General features: G+C 47.3%; 1 pseudogene; it reads left to right on the forward strand.

Annotated features, from left to right (window-relative positions):
• Positions 1-15,264, forward strand: part of LOC147118434 (uncharacterized) — a 292,846-nt pseudogene that overhangs the window by 52,677 nt on the left and 224,905 nt on the right.

Here is a 15,264-nt window from a genome sequence, read left to right on the forward strand (position 1 = left end):
CCTAGTGTAATATAAACAGAGACAGGGTCTAGTGTAATATAAACGGAGACAGGGTCTCGTGTAATATAAACAGAGACAGGGTCTAATATAATATAAACAGAGACTGGCTCTAGTGTAATATAAACAGAGACAGGGTCCAGTGTAATATAAACAGAGACAGAGTCTAGTTTAATATCTACAGAGAAAGGGTCTAGTGTAATATAAACAGAGACAGCGTCTAGATTAATATAAACAGAGACCGGGTCTAATGTAATTTAAACAGAGACAGGGTCTAGATTAATATAAACAGAGACAGGGCCTAGTGTAATATAAACAGAGACAGGGTCTAGTGTAATATAAACAGAGACAGTGTCTAGTGTAATATAAACAGAGACAGTGTCTGTTCCACCATGGGGGGCATGAGATCATCACTCAGGGCATCATGTAACATCACTACCCGTCCTTTGCCCTGCAGGCCAAGCTGGCGCAAAACCTCAAGGAGCAGCTTCGCACCGGAGGAGGCCGTCCTCAACTGGAGCCTCTGACGGATCTCGAGGAGAGAGTCCACCAGATTGTGGGAGGACGTCTGAGTGGTCTGTCACCACTGCAGCTGCTGACCCCATTGTCCACAGTGATGGTAAGGTTCTCAACTATTACAGCTGTCACCTTCCAGTTGTTTCCCCCGCCAGCATGCTTTCTCAATGTGGACCCATGTCATAGCATTGCGGCACTGTTGCATCCCTTGCTGCCAAACTGTCCTTTTGCTAAAGCCACTCTTCAACCTCCCTGCTTTCAGATGCTGCATCACCAGCTCGGGAGCCGGCCCCTCAAGCTGCCAGTGCAAGTGCCTCCGGAGGCGACGACCAGGAGGAGGCCGGACCATCCGTGCCAGCCTCAGGGGAGCCACCGCATGTGGAGACTGGGGATAGTAGTTCCCTTGAGGGGAGTGGGGGGTGCTCTGATGAGGAGCCAGTTGCAGGAACCAGCGGCCTGCAGCAACGCGCGGGGGGTAGGGATGCTTGGGGGCCGTCTCCCCGGAGGGCGAGGCAGGCCACCATGACTGCTGCACAGAGTGCAGAGGAGGTGTGTTGCCTTGCCGAAATGAGGGCCCAGGCCCGGCTCAGGCACACTGAGCTTATGGCTGCAGTGGGGAGGATGCCTGAGTCAATCGACACACTGGCAAAGAGTGTGCTGGACTTTGGGGCAGCAATGGAAAGGACTGTCCAGGGCTTCGGTGCAGCAATGGAAAGGTCTGTCCATGGCTTGTCCGAAGCAGTGGAAAGGACTGTTCCGGCCTTGTCTGAAGCAGTGGAAAGGACTTTTCCGGCCTTGACCGATGCAGTGGAAAGGACTGTCCATGGCTTCTCCGAAGCACTGGCACCTGCCACGCAGGTCCTCACTGCTGCCACGTAGTCACTTGCTGGCCTCGTCCTCACTGCTGCCACCCTAGCTGCATCTGGCAGGATCACCCCAGGCCCTTGCAGCACCACAGCAGGCCATGAATCTGTGGAGCAGTCGATTGCGGCGGATGATCCGGTGCGGCACTGTCAGAGTGCCAGTGTGTCGGCCGACCACGGTGCAGGTGTCCTCTCTCTGCATGTGAGCAGTCCTGATGCCACCGCGGGCACGTCAGCAGAGCAGCTGCCACCACCTGCGTGGCAGACTGCTAGCAGACATGCCCAGTTGGAGCAGCCTGCTTGCGGGACCTCCAAGCCCAGAGGTCGTCCAGGCCGTCCCTCAGGGGCTTCAACGCTTCCAGACACTCAGCAGGCGTCCCCCAGCCTTGACGCAGCCACTGGGGTCCAATTACGGAGGAGCTGCAGGGAGGGAAGGGGCCGACCTCATAAGAGGAGTCGGTCTCCATCAAGGGGTCACCAGTAGAGGGAGGTGCTAAGACGTCTCTTTTTCCGGATTTAAGGCCGTCCACACCTGCTGTGTTTGTTTGTTATGGTTTGGTTAGTTTCACCGGGTTGCCAGACAGTTATCTGTTAGTTTGTTAGTTATGATTTCTGTTACCATTACGTTGTCATGCTGGAAGGAAGCACTTGTTCGAAAATAAAGAAAACTTTTTATTTACAATCGAGCTGTACACTATTTACAATCATCGAGGCCTTCATAGGCTTACAGCGAACCGGAGGGCTGTGTTCGAATCACAGCCACCATTCCGTCTGAGGGGCCTAGAACCGAATCCTTATGAGCCTCTGACGAACGGCCCTTCCAGTTTCTGGAGCCCTCCAATCTTCCTCCTCCTCCTCATCCTGATCCTCCTCGCCCGCATGCTCCTCCTCCTCCTCCTCCTCGTCCTCGTCCTCGTCCTCGTCTGCCTGCTCTGCTCTGCTGGACCTTGAGGGTCGGCTGGCATTGGCTGGGTGCGTCAAATGGCCAGGTTGTGGAGCATGCAGCAGACAACAACGATGCGCGCCACATGCTCCGGCGAGTACTGTAGGGCGCCCCCCGAATGGTCTAGACAACGGAAACGCTGCTTCAGCACACCAATTGTGTGCTCCACAGTGTTCCTGGTGGCCTGATGGCTGTTGTTGTAATGCTCTTCTGCCGGGGTGCTGGGCAAACGGAGCGGGGTCATGAGCCATGGGCAGAGAGGATAGCCCTTGTCACCCAGAAGCCAGCCTCGTGGGTGAGCCGGGGCCTCAAAAAGGTCAGCCAGTGAGGTCTGCCGCAGGATGAACGCGTCATTTCTGCTGCCAGGGAATTGTGCGTTCACCGCCATGATCATTTGCTGGTGATCACAGACCAGCTGCACATTAAGGGAGTGGAACCCCTTTCGGTTACGGAACTCCTCCGGATTCTGTAGTGGTGGCCGCAAAGCCACGTGTGTACAATTAATGGCCCCCTGCACCATGGGGGAGTCCGCAACAGCCGCGAAGCCCTGTGCGTGCTCCCCCTGCTTCCCCAGGGTCACAGGGAAGGTGATTAATTCGCGCCTCTTTTTGTAGAGGACAGCTGTCACTTGCCGGATGCAGCAATGCACCGCAAATTGAGAGATATTTGATATGTCCCCAGCTGCTGCCTGAAACGACCTGCTGGCGTAAAAGTTGAGCGCAACAGTGACTTTCATGGCCACCGACAGAGAGGTCCTGCACCGTATCCACCGCTGCAGATCCCCAGCAAGCAGGTGGCACAGCTCAGTGACAACATCCTTACCAAATCTGAGCCTTTGCAGACACTGCTCCTCCGACATGGTAAGGTAGGAGACCTGCTGCCTGAAAACCCTGGCAGCGTGTGGTCGGATTTGGCGACGTCCATTGGCCTCCTCCTTCTGGCCAATTCCGGACCTCTCTCCCTCCGTCTCTGTGCCCTTGCCAGTTGGTCAGCCAGGATGACATTCCCCTCCAAAGCAGCTCCCATTATTCTGGCCGATGAGTAAGATGCAGTCAGCTTTCTGGATCCAACTGTTCTGGACAGGGCTGAAGGTCCCAAGGCTCCTCTGGCTCAATAAGAACAATCCTGTGTAACTGAACGTCTGCAACTCTCTCCAGCAGGGAGCTGTATGGCCACGCCAAATGGCTGCCAGTTTTATACTAGTGCTGTCCCCTTTAAAGAGCGCCCCCCGAGTCCGAGAAGGACCTGGTAACGTTCCATCGAACTGTCACTAACAGCGCCAGGCGGAATGGAGGGGGGCGCCACCAAATTTCTGGTACGGGGCGCCAAAAAGGTGTTGCACAATGAAATGACGTCATTACCTGGCTGCGCCCACGAGCGGGCACAAAGACTTAGCGCCGGCACTGACAGGCTACTCAGTAGGACAGGATGCACTAGGATCACTGCGCTCGTCCAAAAATTGGGTAACTCCCAAAATCTCGGGCTCTTTAGGCGCGAATCGCTGGCGCAACCAACCGAATTTCGAGGCCAAGGTCCATTGCAATATAAACAGAGTTAGGTCTAGTGTAATATAAACAGATACAGGGTCTAGTGTAATATAAACAGAGACAGGGTCTAGTGTAATATAAACAGAGACAGGGCCTAGTGTAATATAAACAGAGACAGGGTCCAGTGTAAATTAAACAGAGACAGGGCCTAATGTAATATAAACAGAGACAGGGCCTAGTGTAATATAAACAGAGAAAGGGCCTAGTGTAATATAAACAGAGACAGGGTCTAGTGTAATATAAACAGAGACTGGGTCTAGTGTAATATAAACAGAGACAGGGTCTAGTGTAATATAAACAGAGACAGGGTCTAGTGTAATATAAATAGAGACAGGGTCTAGTGTAATATAAACAGTGACAGGGTCTAGTGTAATATAAACAGAGGCATGGTCTAGTGTAATATAAACAGAGACAATGTCTAGTGTAATATAAACAGAGACAGGGTCTAGTGTAATAAATACAGAGACAGGGTCTAGTGTAATATAACCAGAGACAAGGTCGAGTGTAATATAAACAGTGACATGGTCTAGTGTAATATAAACTGTGACAGGGTCGAGTGTAATATAAACAGAGACAGGGTCGAGTGTAATATAAACTGAGACAGGGTCTAGTGTAATATAAACTGAGACAGCGTCTAGTGTAATATAAACAGAGACAGGGTCTAGTGTAATATAAACAGAGACAGCGTCTAGTATAATATAAACAGAGGCTGGGCCTAGTGTAATATAAACAGAGACAGTGTCTAGTGTAATATAAGTAGAGACAGGGTCTAGTGTAATATTAACAGAGACAGGGTCTAGTGTAATATAAACAGAGACAGGGTCTAGTGTAATATAAACAGAGACAGGGTCTAGATTAATATAAACAGAGACAGGGCCTAGTGTAATATAAACAGAGACAGGGTCTAGTGTAATATAAACAGAGACAGGGTCTAGATTAATATAAACAGAGACAGGGCCTAGTGTAATATAAACAGAGACAGGGTCTAGTGTAATATAAACAGAGACAGTGTCTAGTGTAATATAAACAGAGACAGTGTCTGTTCCACCATGGGGGGCATGAGATCATCACTCAGGGCATCATGTAACATCACTACCCGTCCTTTGCCCTGCAGGCCAAGCTGGCGCAAAACCTCAAGGAGCAGCTTCGCACCGGAGGAGGCCGTCCTCAACTGGAGCCTCTGACGGATCTCGAGGAGAGAGTCCACCAGATTGTGGGAGGACGTCTGAGTGGTCTGTCACCACTGCAGCTGCTGACCCCATTGTCCACAGTGATGGTAAGGTTCTCAACTATTACAGCTGTCACCTTCCAGTTGTTTCCCCCGCCAGCATGCTTTCTCAATGTGGACCCATGTCATAGCATTGCGGCACTGTTGCATCCCTTGCTGCCAAACTGTCCTTTTGCTAAAGCCACTCTTCAACCTCCCTGCTTTCAGATGCTGCATCACCAGCTCGGGAGCCGGTCCCTCAAGCTGCCAGTGCAAGTGCCTCCGGAGGCGACGACCAGGAGGAGGCCGGACCATCCGTGCCAGCCTCAGGGGAGCCACCACATGTGGAGACTGGGGATAGTAGTTCCCTTGAGGGGAGTGGGGGGTGCTCTGATGAGGAGCCAGTTGCAGGAACCAGCGGCCTGCAGCAACGCGCGGGGGGTAGGGATGCTTGGGGGCCGTCTCCCCGGAGGGCGAGGCAGGCCACCATGACTGCTGCACAGAGTGCAGAGGAGGTGTGTTGCCTTGCCGAAATGAGGGCCCAGGCCCGGCTCAGGCACACTGAGCTTATGGCTGCAGTGGGGAGGATGCCTGAGTCAATCGACACACTGGCAAAGAGTGTGCTGGACTTTGGGGCAGCAATGGAAAGGACTGTCCAGGGCTTCGGTGCAGCAATGGAAAGGTCTGTCCATGGCTTGTCCGAAGCAGTGGAAAGGACTGTTCCGGCCTTGTCTGAAGCAGTGGAAAGGACTTTTCCGGCCTTGACCGATGCAGTGGAAAGGACTGTCCATGGCTTCTCCGAAGCACTGGCACCTGCCACGCAGGTCCTCACTGCTGCCACGTAGTCACTTGCTGGCCTCGTCCTCACTGCTGCCACCCTAGCTGCATCTGGCAGGATCACCCCAGGCCCTTGCAGCACCACAGCAGGCCATGAATCTGTGGAGCAGTCGATTGCGGCGGATGATCCGGTGCGGCACTGTCAGAGTGCCAGTGTGTCGGCCGACCACGGTGCAGGTGTCCTCTCTCTGCATGTGAGCAGTCCTGATGCCACCACGGGCACGTCAGCAGAGCAGCTGCCACCACCTGCGTGGCAGACTGCTAGCAGACATGCCCAGTTGGAGCAGCCTGCTTGCGGGACCTCCAAGCCCAGAGGTCGTCCAGGCCGTCCCTCAGGGGCTTCAACGCTTCCAGACACTCAGCAGGCGTCCCCCAGCCTTGACGCAGCCACTGGGGTCCAATTACGGAGGAGCTGCAGGGAGGGAAGGGGCCGACCTCATAAGAGGAGTCGGTCTCCATCAAGGGGTCACCAGTAGAGGGAGGTGCTAAGACGTCTCTTTTTCCGGATTTAAGGCCGTCCACACCTGCTGTGTTTGTTTGTTATGGTTTGGTTAGTTTCACCGGGTTGCCAGACAGTTATCTGTTAGTTTGTTAGTTATGATTTCTGTTACCATTACGTTGTCATGCTGGAAGGAAGCACTTGTTCGAAAATAAAGAAAACTTTTTATTTACAATCGAGCTGTACACTATTTACAATCATCGAGGCCTTCATAGGCTTACAGCGAACCGGAGGGCTGTGTTCGAATCACAGCAACCATTCCGTCTGAGGGGCCTAGAACCGAGTCCTTATGAGCCTCTGACGAACGGCCCTTCCAGTTTCTGGAGCCCTCCAATCTTCCTCCTCCTCCTCATCCTGATCCTCCTCGCCCGCATGCTCCTCCTCCTCCTCCTCCTCGTCCTCGTCCTCGTCCTCGTCTGCCTGCTCTGCTCTGCTGGACCTTGAGGGTCGGCTGGCATTGGCTGGGTGCGTCAAATGGCCAGGTTGTGGAGCATGCAGCAGACAACAACGATGCGCGCCACATGCTCCGGCGAGTACTGTAGGGCGCCCCCCGAATGGTCTAGACAACGGAAACGCTGCTTCAGCACACCAATTGTGTGCTCCACAGTGTTCCTGGTGGCCTGATGGCTGTTGTTGTAATGCTCTTCTGCCGGGGTGCTGGGCAAACGGAGCGGGGTCATGAGCCATGGGCAGAGAGGATAGCCCTTGTCACCCAGAAGCCAGCCTCGTGGGTGAGCCGGGGCCTCAAAAAGGTCAGCCAGTGAGGTCTGCCGCAGGATGAACGCGTCATTTCTGCTGCCAGGGAATTGTGCGTTCACCGCCATGATCATTTGCTGGTGATCACAGACCAGCTGCACATTAAGGGAGTGGAACCCCTTTCGGTTACGGAACTCCTCCGGATTCTGTAGTGGTGGCCGCAAAGCCACGTGTGTACAATTAATGGCCCCCTGCACCATGGGGGAGTCCGCAACAGCCGCGAAGCCCTGTGCGTGCTCCCCCTGCTTCCCCAGGGTCACAGGGAAGGTGATTAATTCGCGCCTCTTTTTGTAGAGGACAGCTGTCACTTGCCGGATGCAGCAATGCACCGCAAATTGAGAGATATTTGATATGTCCCCAGCTGCTGCCTGAAACGACCTGCTGGCGTAAAAGTTGAGCGCAACAGTGACTTTCATGGCCACCGACAGAGAGGTCCTGCACCGTATCCACCGCTGCAGATCCCCAGCAAGCAGGTGGCACAGCTCAGTGACAACATCCTTACCAAATCTGAGCCTTCGCAGACACTGCTCCTCCGACATGGTAAGGTAGGAGACCTGCTGCCTGAAAACCCTGGCAGCGTGTGGTCGGATTTGGCGACGTCCATTGGCCTCCTCCTTCTGGCCAATTCCGGACCTCTCTCCCTCCGTCTCTGTGCCCTTGCCAGTTGGTCAGCCAGGATGACATTCCCCTCCAAAGCAGCTCCCATTATTCTGGCCGATGAGTAAGATGCAGTCAGCTTTCTGGATCCAACTGTTCTGGACAGGGCTGAAGGTCCCAAGGCTCCTCTGGCTCAATAAGAACAATCCTGTGTAACTGAACGTCTGCAACTCTCTCCAGCAGGGAGCTGTATGGCCACGCCAAATGGCTGCCAGTTTTATACTAGTGCTGTCCCCTTTAAAGAGCGCCCCCCGAGTCCGAGAAGGACCTGGTAACGTTCCATCGAACTGTCACTAACAGCGCCAGGCGGAATGGAGGGGCGCGCCACCAAATTTCTGGTACGGGGCGCCAAAAAGGTGTTGCACAATGAAATGACGTCATTACCTGGCTGCGCCCATGAGCGGGCACAAAGACTTAGCGCCGGCACTGACAGGCTACTCAGTAGGACAGGATGCACTAGGATCACTGCGCTCGTCCAAAAATTGGGTAACTCCCAAAATCTCGGGCTCTTTAGGCGCGAATCGCTGGCGCAACCAACCGAATTTCGAGGCCAAGGTCCATTGCAATATAAACAGAGTTAGGTCTAGTGTAATATAAACAGATACAGGGTCTAGTGTAATATAAACAGAGACAGGGTCTAGTGTAATATAAACAGAGACAGGGCCTAGTGTAATATAAACAGAGACAGGGTCCAGTGTAAATTAAACAGAGACAGGGCCTAATGTAATATAAACAGAGACAGGGCCTAGTGTAATATAAACAGAGAAAGGGCCTAGTGTAATATAAACAGAGACAGGGTCTAGTGTAATATAAACAGAGACTGGGTCTAGTGTAATATAAACAGAGACAGGGTCTAGTGTAATATAAACAGAGACAGGGTCTAGTGTAATATAAATAGAGACAGGGTCTAGTGTAATATAAACAGTGACAGGGTCTAGTGTAATATAAACAGAGGCATGGTCTAGTGTAATATAAACAGAGACAATGTCTAGTGTAATATAAACAGAGACAGGGTCTAGTGTAATAAATACAGAGACAGGGTCTAGTGTAATATAACCAGAGACAAGGTCGAGTGTAATATAAACAGTGACATGGTCTAGTGTAATATAAACTGTGACAGGGTCGAGTGTAATATAAACAGAGACAGGGTCGAGTGTAATATAAACTGAGACAGGGTCTAGTGTAATATAAACTGAGACAGCGTCTAGTGTAATATAAACAGAGACAGGGTCTAGTGTAATATAAACAGAGACAGCGTCTAGTGTAATATAAACAGAGGCTGGGCCTAGTGTAATATAAACAGAGACAGTGTCTAGTGTAATATAAATAGAGACAGGGTCTAGTGTAATATTAACAGAGACAGGGTCTAGTGTAATATAAACAGAGACAGGGTCTAGTGCAATATAAACAGAGACAGGGTCTAGTGTAATATAAACAGAGAGAGGGTCTAGTGTAATATAAACAGAGACAAGGTCTAGTGTAATATAAACAGAGACAGGGTCTAGTGTAAATTAAACAGAGACAGGGTCTAGTGTAAATTAAACAGAGACAGGGTCTCGTGTAATATAAACAGAGACAGGGTCTCGTGTAATATAAACAGAGACAGGGTCTAGTGTAATATAAACTGAGACAGCGTCTAGTGTAACATAAACAGAGACAGGCTCTAGTGTAATTTAAACAGAGACAGGGTCTAGTGTAATATAAACAGAGACAGGGTCTAGTGTAATTTAAATAGAGACAGGGTCTAGTGTAATATAAACAGTGACAGGGTCTAGTGTAATATAAACAGAGGCATGGTCTAGTGTATTATAAACAGAGACTGGGTCTAGTGTAATATCAACAGAGACAGGGTCTAGTGTAATAAATAGAGAGACAGGGTCTAGTGTAATATAACCAGAGACAAGGTCTAGTGTAATATAAACAGAGACAGGGTCTAGTGTAATATAACCAGAGACAAGGTCTAGTGTAACATAAACAGAGACAGGGTCTAGTGTAATATAAATATAGACAGGGTCTAGTGTAATATTAACAGAGACAGGGTCTAGTGTAATATATACAGAGACAGGGTCTAGTGTAATATAAACAGAGAGAGGGTCTAGTGTAAATTAAACAGAGACATGGTCTAGTGTAATATAAACAGAGACAGGGTCTAGTGTAAATTAAACAGAGACAGGGTCTAGTGTAAATTAAACAGAGACATGGTCTAGTGTAATATAAACAGAGACAGGGTCTAGTGTAATATAAGCAGAGACAGGGTCTAGTGTAATATAAACTGAGACAGCGTCTAGTGTAACATAAACAGAGACAGGGTCTAGTGTAATATTAACAGAGACAGGGCCTAGTGTAATATAAACAGAGACAGGGCCTAGTGTAATATAAACAGAGACAGGGTCTAGTGTAATACAAACAAAGACAGGGTCTCGTGTAATATAACCAGAGACAGGGCCTAGTGTAATATAAACAGAGACAGGGTCTATTTTAATATAAACAGAGACAGGGTCTAGTGTAATATAAACAGAGACAGGGTCTAGTGTAATATAAACAGAGAGAAGGTCTAGTGTAATATAAACAGAGACAGGGTCTTTTGTAGTATAAACAGAGACAGGGTCTAGTGTAATATAAAGTGAGACAGGGTCTAGTGTAATATAAACAGAGACAGGGTCCAGTGTAATATAAACAGAGACAGGGACTTGTGTAATATAACCAGAGACAAGGTCTAGTGTAATATAAACAGTGACACAGTCAAGTGTAATATAAACTGAGACAGGGTCTAGTGTAATATAAACAGAGACAGGGTCGAGTGTAATATAGACTGAGACATGGTCTAGTGTAATATAAACTGAGACAGGGTCGAGTGTAATATAAACAGAGACAGGGTCTAGTGTAATATAAACAGAGACAGGGTCTAGTGTAATATAAACAGAGACAGGGCCTAGTGTAATATAAACAGAGACAATGTCTAGTGTAATATAAACAGAGACAGGGTCTAGTGTAATAAATACAGAGACAGGGTCTAGTGTAATATAACCAGAGACAAGGTCTAGTGTAATATAAATAGTGACACAGTCTAGTGTAATTTAAACTGAGACAGCGTCTCGTGTAATATAAACAGAGACAGGGTCTAGTGTAATATAAACAGAGACAGGGTCTCGTGTAATATAAACTGAGACAGGGCCTAGTGTAATATAGACAGAGACAGGGTCTAGTGTAATATACGCAGAGACAGGGTCTAGTGTAATATAAACAGAGACAGGGCCTAGTGTAATATAAACAGAGACAGGGTCTAGTGTAAATTTAGCAGAGACAGGGTCTAGTGTAAATTAAACAGAGACAGGGTCTAGTGTAATATAAACAGAGACAGGGTCTAGTGTAATATAAACAGAGACAGGGTCTAGTGTAATATAAACTGAGACAGCGTCTAGTGTAACATAAACAGAGACAGGGTCTAGTGTAATATTAACAGAGACAGGGCCTAGTGTAATATAAACAGAGACTGGGCCCAGTCTAATATAAACAGAGACAGGGTCGAGTGTAATATAAACAGAGACATGGTCTCGTGTAATATAAACAGAGACAGGGTCTAGCGTAATATAAACAGAGACAGGGCCTAGTGTAATATAAACAGAGACAGGGTCTATTGCAATATATACAGAGACAGGGTCTAGTGTAATATAAACAGAGACAGGGTCAAGTGTAATATAAACAGAGACAAGGTCTCGTTTAGTATAAACAGAGACAGGGTCTCGTGTAGTATAAACAGAGACATGGTCTCGTGTAATATAAACTGAGACAGGGCCAAGTGTAATATAAACAGAGACAGCGTCTAGTGTAATATAAACAGAGACAGGGTCTAGTGTAATATAAACAGAGACAGGGTCTAGTGCAATATAACCAGAGACAAGGTCTAGTGTAATATAAACAGTGACACGGTCTAGTGTAATATAAACTGAGACAGGGTCTAGTGTAATATAAACAGAGACAGGGTCTAGTGTAATATAAACTGAGACATGGTCTAGTGTAATATAAACTGAGTCAGGGTCTAGTGTAATATAAACAGAGACAGGGTCTAGTGTAATATAAACAGAGAAAGCGTCTAGTGTAATATAAACAGAGGCTGGGCCTAGTGTAATATAAACAGAGACAGGGTCTAGTGTAATATAAATAGAGACAGGGTCTAGTGTAATATTAACAGAGACAGGGTCTAGTGTAATATAAACAGAGACAGGGTCTAGTGTAATATAAACAGAGACAGGTTCTCGTGTAATATAAACAGAGAGAGGGTCTAGTGTAATATAAACAGTGACAAGGTCTACTGTAATATAAACAGAGACAGGGTCTAGTGTAAATTAAACAGAGACAGGGTCGGGTGTAAATTAAACAGAGACAGGGTCTAGTGTAATATAAACAGAGACAGGGTCTAGTGTAATATAAACAGAGACATGGTCTAGTGTAATATAAACTGAGACAGCGTCTAGTGTAACATAAACAGAGACAGGGTCTTCTGTAATATTAACAGAGACAGGGCCTAGCGTAATATAAACAGAGTCAGGGCCTAGTGTAATATTAACAGAGACAGGGTCTAGTGTAATATAAACAGAGACAGGGTCTAGTGTAATATAAACAAAGACAGGGTCGAGTGTAATATAAACAGAGACAGGGTCTAGTGTAGTATAGACAGAGACAGGGTCTAGTGTAATATAAACAGAGACAGGGCCTAGTGTAATATAAACAGAGACAGGGTCTATTGTAATATAAACAGAGACATGGTCTAGTGTAATATAAACAGAGACAGGGTCTAGTGTAATATAAACAGAGACAGGGTCTAGTGTAGTATAAACAGAGACAGGGTCTAGTGTAATATAAACTGAGACAGGGCCTAGTGTAATATAAACAGAGACAGGGTCTAGTGTAATATACGCAGAGACAGGGTCTAGTGTAATATAAACAGAGACATGGTCTAGTGTAACATAAACAGAGACAGGGTCTAGTGTAATATAATCAGAGACAGGGTCTAGTGTAATATAAACAGAGACAGGGTCTAGTGTAATATAAACAGAGACAGGGTCTAGCGTAATATAAACAGAGACAGGGTCTAGTGTAATATAAACAGAGACTGGGTGTAGTGTAATATAAACAGAGACGGGCTTCGTGTAATATAAACAGAGACAGGGTCTAGTGTAATAGAAACGGAGACAGGGTCTAGTGTAATAGAAACAGAGACAGGGTCTGGTGTAATATAAACTGAGACAGGGCCTAGTGTAATATAAACAGAGAGAGGGTCTGGTGTAATATATACATAGACAGGGTCTCGTGTATTATAAACAGAGACAGGGACTGGTGTAATATAAACAGAGACAGAGTCTAGTGTAATAGAAACACAGACTTGGTCTAGTCTAATATAAACAGAGACAGGGTCTGGTGTAATATATGCTGAAATATGGTCTCATGCAGTAATAGCTGATAAACTTGTGCCCTCAGGTTAATGACCCTCCTGCCAGTGGAAACTGTTTCATAGAACCATAGAATGTTCCAGCACAGAAGGAGGCCTTCTCGCCCATCGAGTCTGTGCCAGCTCTTTCAAAGAACAATCCTGTCAGGCCCACCCTTCCGCTCTTTACCCATATCCCTGCAGTTTTCTCTCCTTCATGTCTTTATCTCATTCCCTTTTTGAATTTTACTGTTGAATCTGTAGCCACCACCCTATCCGGCAGTACATTAGAAATCCTAACCACTGGCTGTGTAAAGACGTTTTTCCTCATATCGCCCCTGGTTCATTCTCCACTCACCTTAATTCTGTGCCCTCTGGTTACCAACCCTTCAGCCATTGGATAGAGTTTCTCTTTATTTACTCTAGCAAAACCCCTCCTGATTTTGAACCCCTGTATTAAATCTCCCCTGAAAATGCTCGTCTCTAAGGAGAACAATCCCAGCTCCAGCTGCTCTGACGGTGAACGTCACGCAGAGTAAAACTCAAGTTCCGGGAGTCCTTCTGCCTCGGGCACTTCCAGATGTTCCTCTGCGGAATCTCTGACACTTTTATATGGACTCAGTGGAAATCCTGTGCACCTTTACAACAGTGTGGGAATAACATCCCAGGCAAGATAAGAGAACCAGGCCCTGACAATTAAACGGATCGGTGTAAGTCTGGGCTCAGGCCCTGAACTTTAGACACACTGAGCTTAATGGCAACATTTTAAAATACAAGCTGTGATATGTTAGTAGCCTCGGCTCAGTGGGATCACTCTCGCCTCGGAGTTAGGAGTTCTGTTCAAGTCCACCCCAGAGACATGAGCCCATAATCTAGGCCGACACTCCCAGTGCATTGCTGAGGGAGTGCTGCACTGTCGGAGGAGCCACCTTTCAGATGAGACCGAGACACCATCTGCCCTCTCAAGTGAATATAAAAGATCCTATGGCACTATTTTAAAGAAGAGCCGGGAGTTCGCCTCGGTGTCCTGGTTAATATTTATCCCTCAAACAAAATCACGAAACACAGATATTTTGGGCAATATCTCCTTGCTGTGTGTGGGATCTTGCTGTGCGCAAATTGGCTGCAGCATTTCCTACTTTACAACAGTGACTATATTTCCAAAGTTCTTCATTGACTGTAAAGCACTTTGGGACGTCCTGAGGCAGTGAAAGGCGCGATATAAATGCAAGTTCTTTCTAAATGTCAACATTTTAAAATCCCAGTTGCGATTTGTTCAATGCTCCGACATTACTGCGACTGCAGGACACTCCTCTGCTCACTGTTTTAACTTATTTAGTTTCAGTGGGTTGAAGCTTCCACTAAATGGACATCCGGTGGAACACCAGCCTGTTCAGAGATGTCCTATTGAGTTCGGCAGCAGAACTTTCAGAACTGAATTATTAATTTTAATATATTTTCCTCTGTTATAAATCACATCTGTTATAATTGAACAAAACTGAAGCCAACGTCACTGTTCAAGATATTTCTATTCATTTTGTACCAACTGTCAATATTCTTAAAATAAACCCTTGTTGTGAGTTGAAACGAATCAATAAGTGACTTTGTTGATCTGGTTTTGCTGCCATGAACACTTCATGGAAACCAGTGAGGCGTTTATGTAAATAAATACAGAAATAGAAGTTCCAGATTAGAGTATTGAGCGACAGAAACACAATAAATGTTTCCCCACCAACACAGAACAGAAATAAAGAGAGAAATGCAAATGTCTCAACGGATTCCAGCAACAATTGTTTTTGAGACATTTCTCTCAGTTATAGGAGAATAAAGTAAAGATGATATCGATGTTCAGAATGGGGAAAGATTCCCACAAGTCTCCGTACATAGTGACATCACAATGTGTGTCTGGGGATTTCCGGTATCCGCTCCCTCTCTGCCTCTCTCTCCTATTTACGCCTTCTGTCTTGCCTCTCAAGAATGGATCATAGACTTTACCACAAAACAAGATGTCATT

Source organism: Somniosus microcephalus, chromosome 4 (genome assembly GCF_052327205.1).
Source record: "Somniosus microcephalus isolate GS21.2 chromosome 4, FLI_Smic_1.0, whole genome shotgun sequence".
In the NCBI taxonomy this organism is placed as follows: domain Eukaryota; kingdom Metazoa; phylum Chordata; class Chondrichthyes; order Squaliformes; family Somniosidae; genus Somniosus; species Somniosus microcephalus.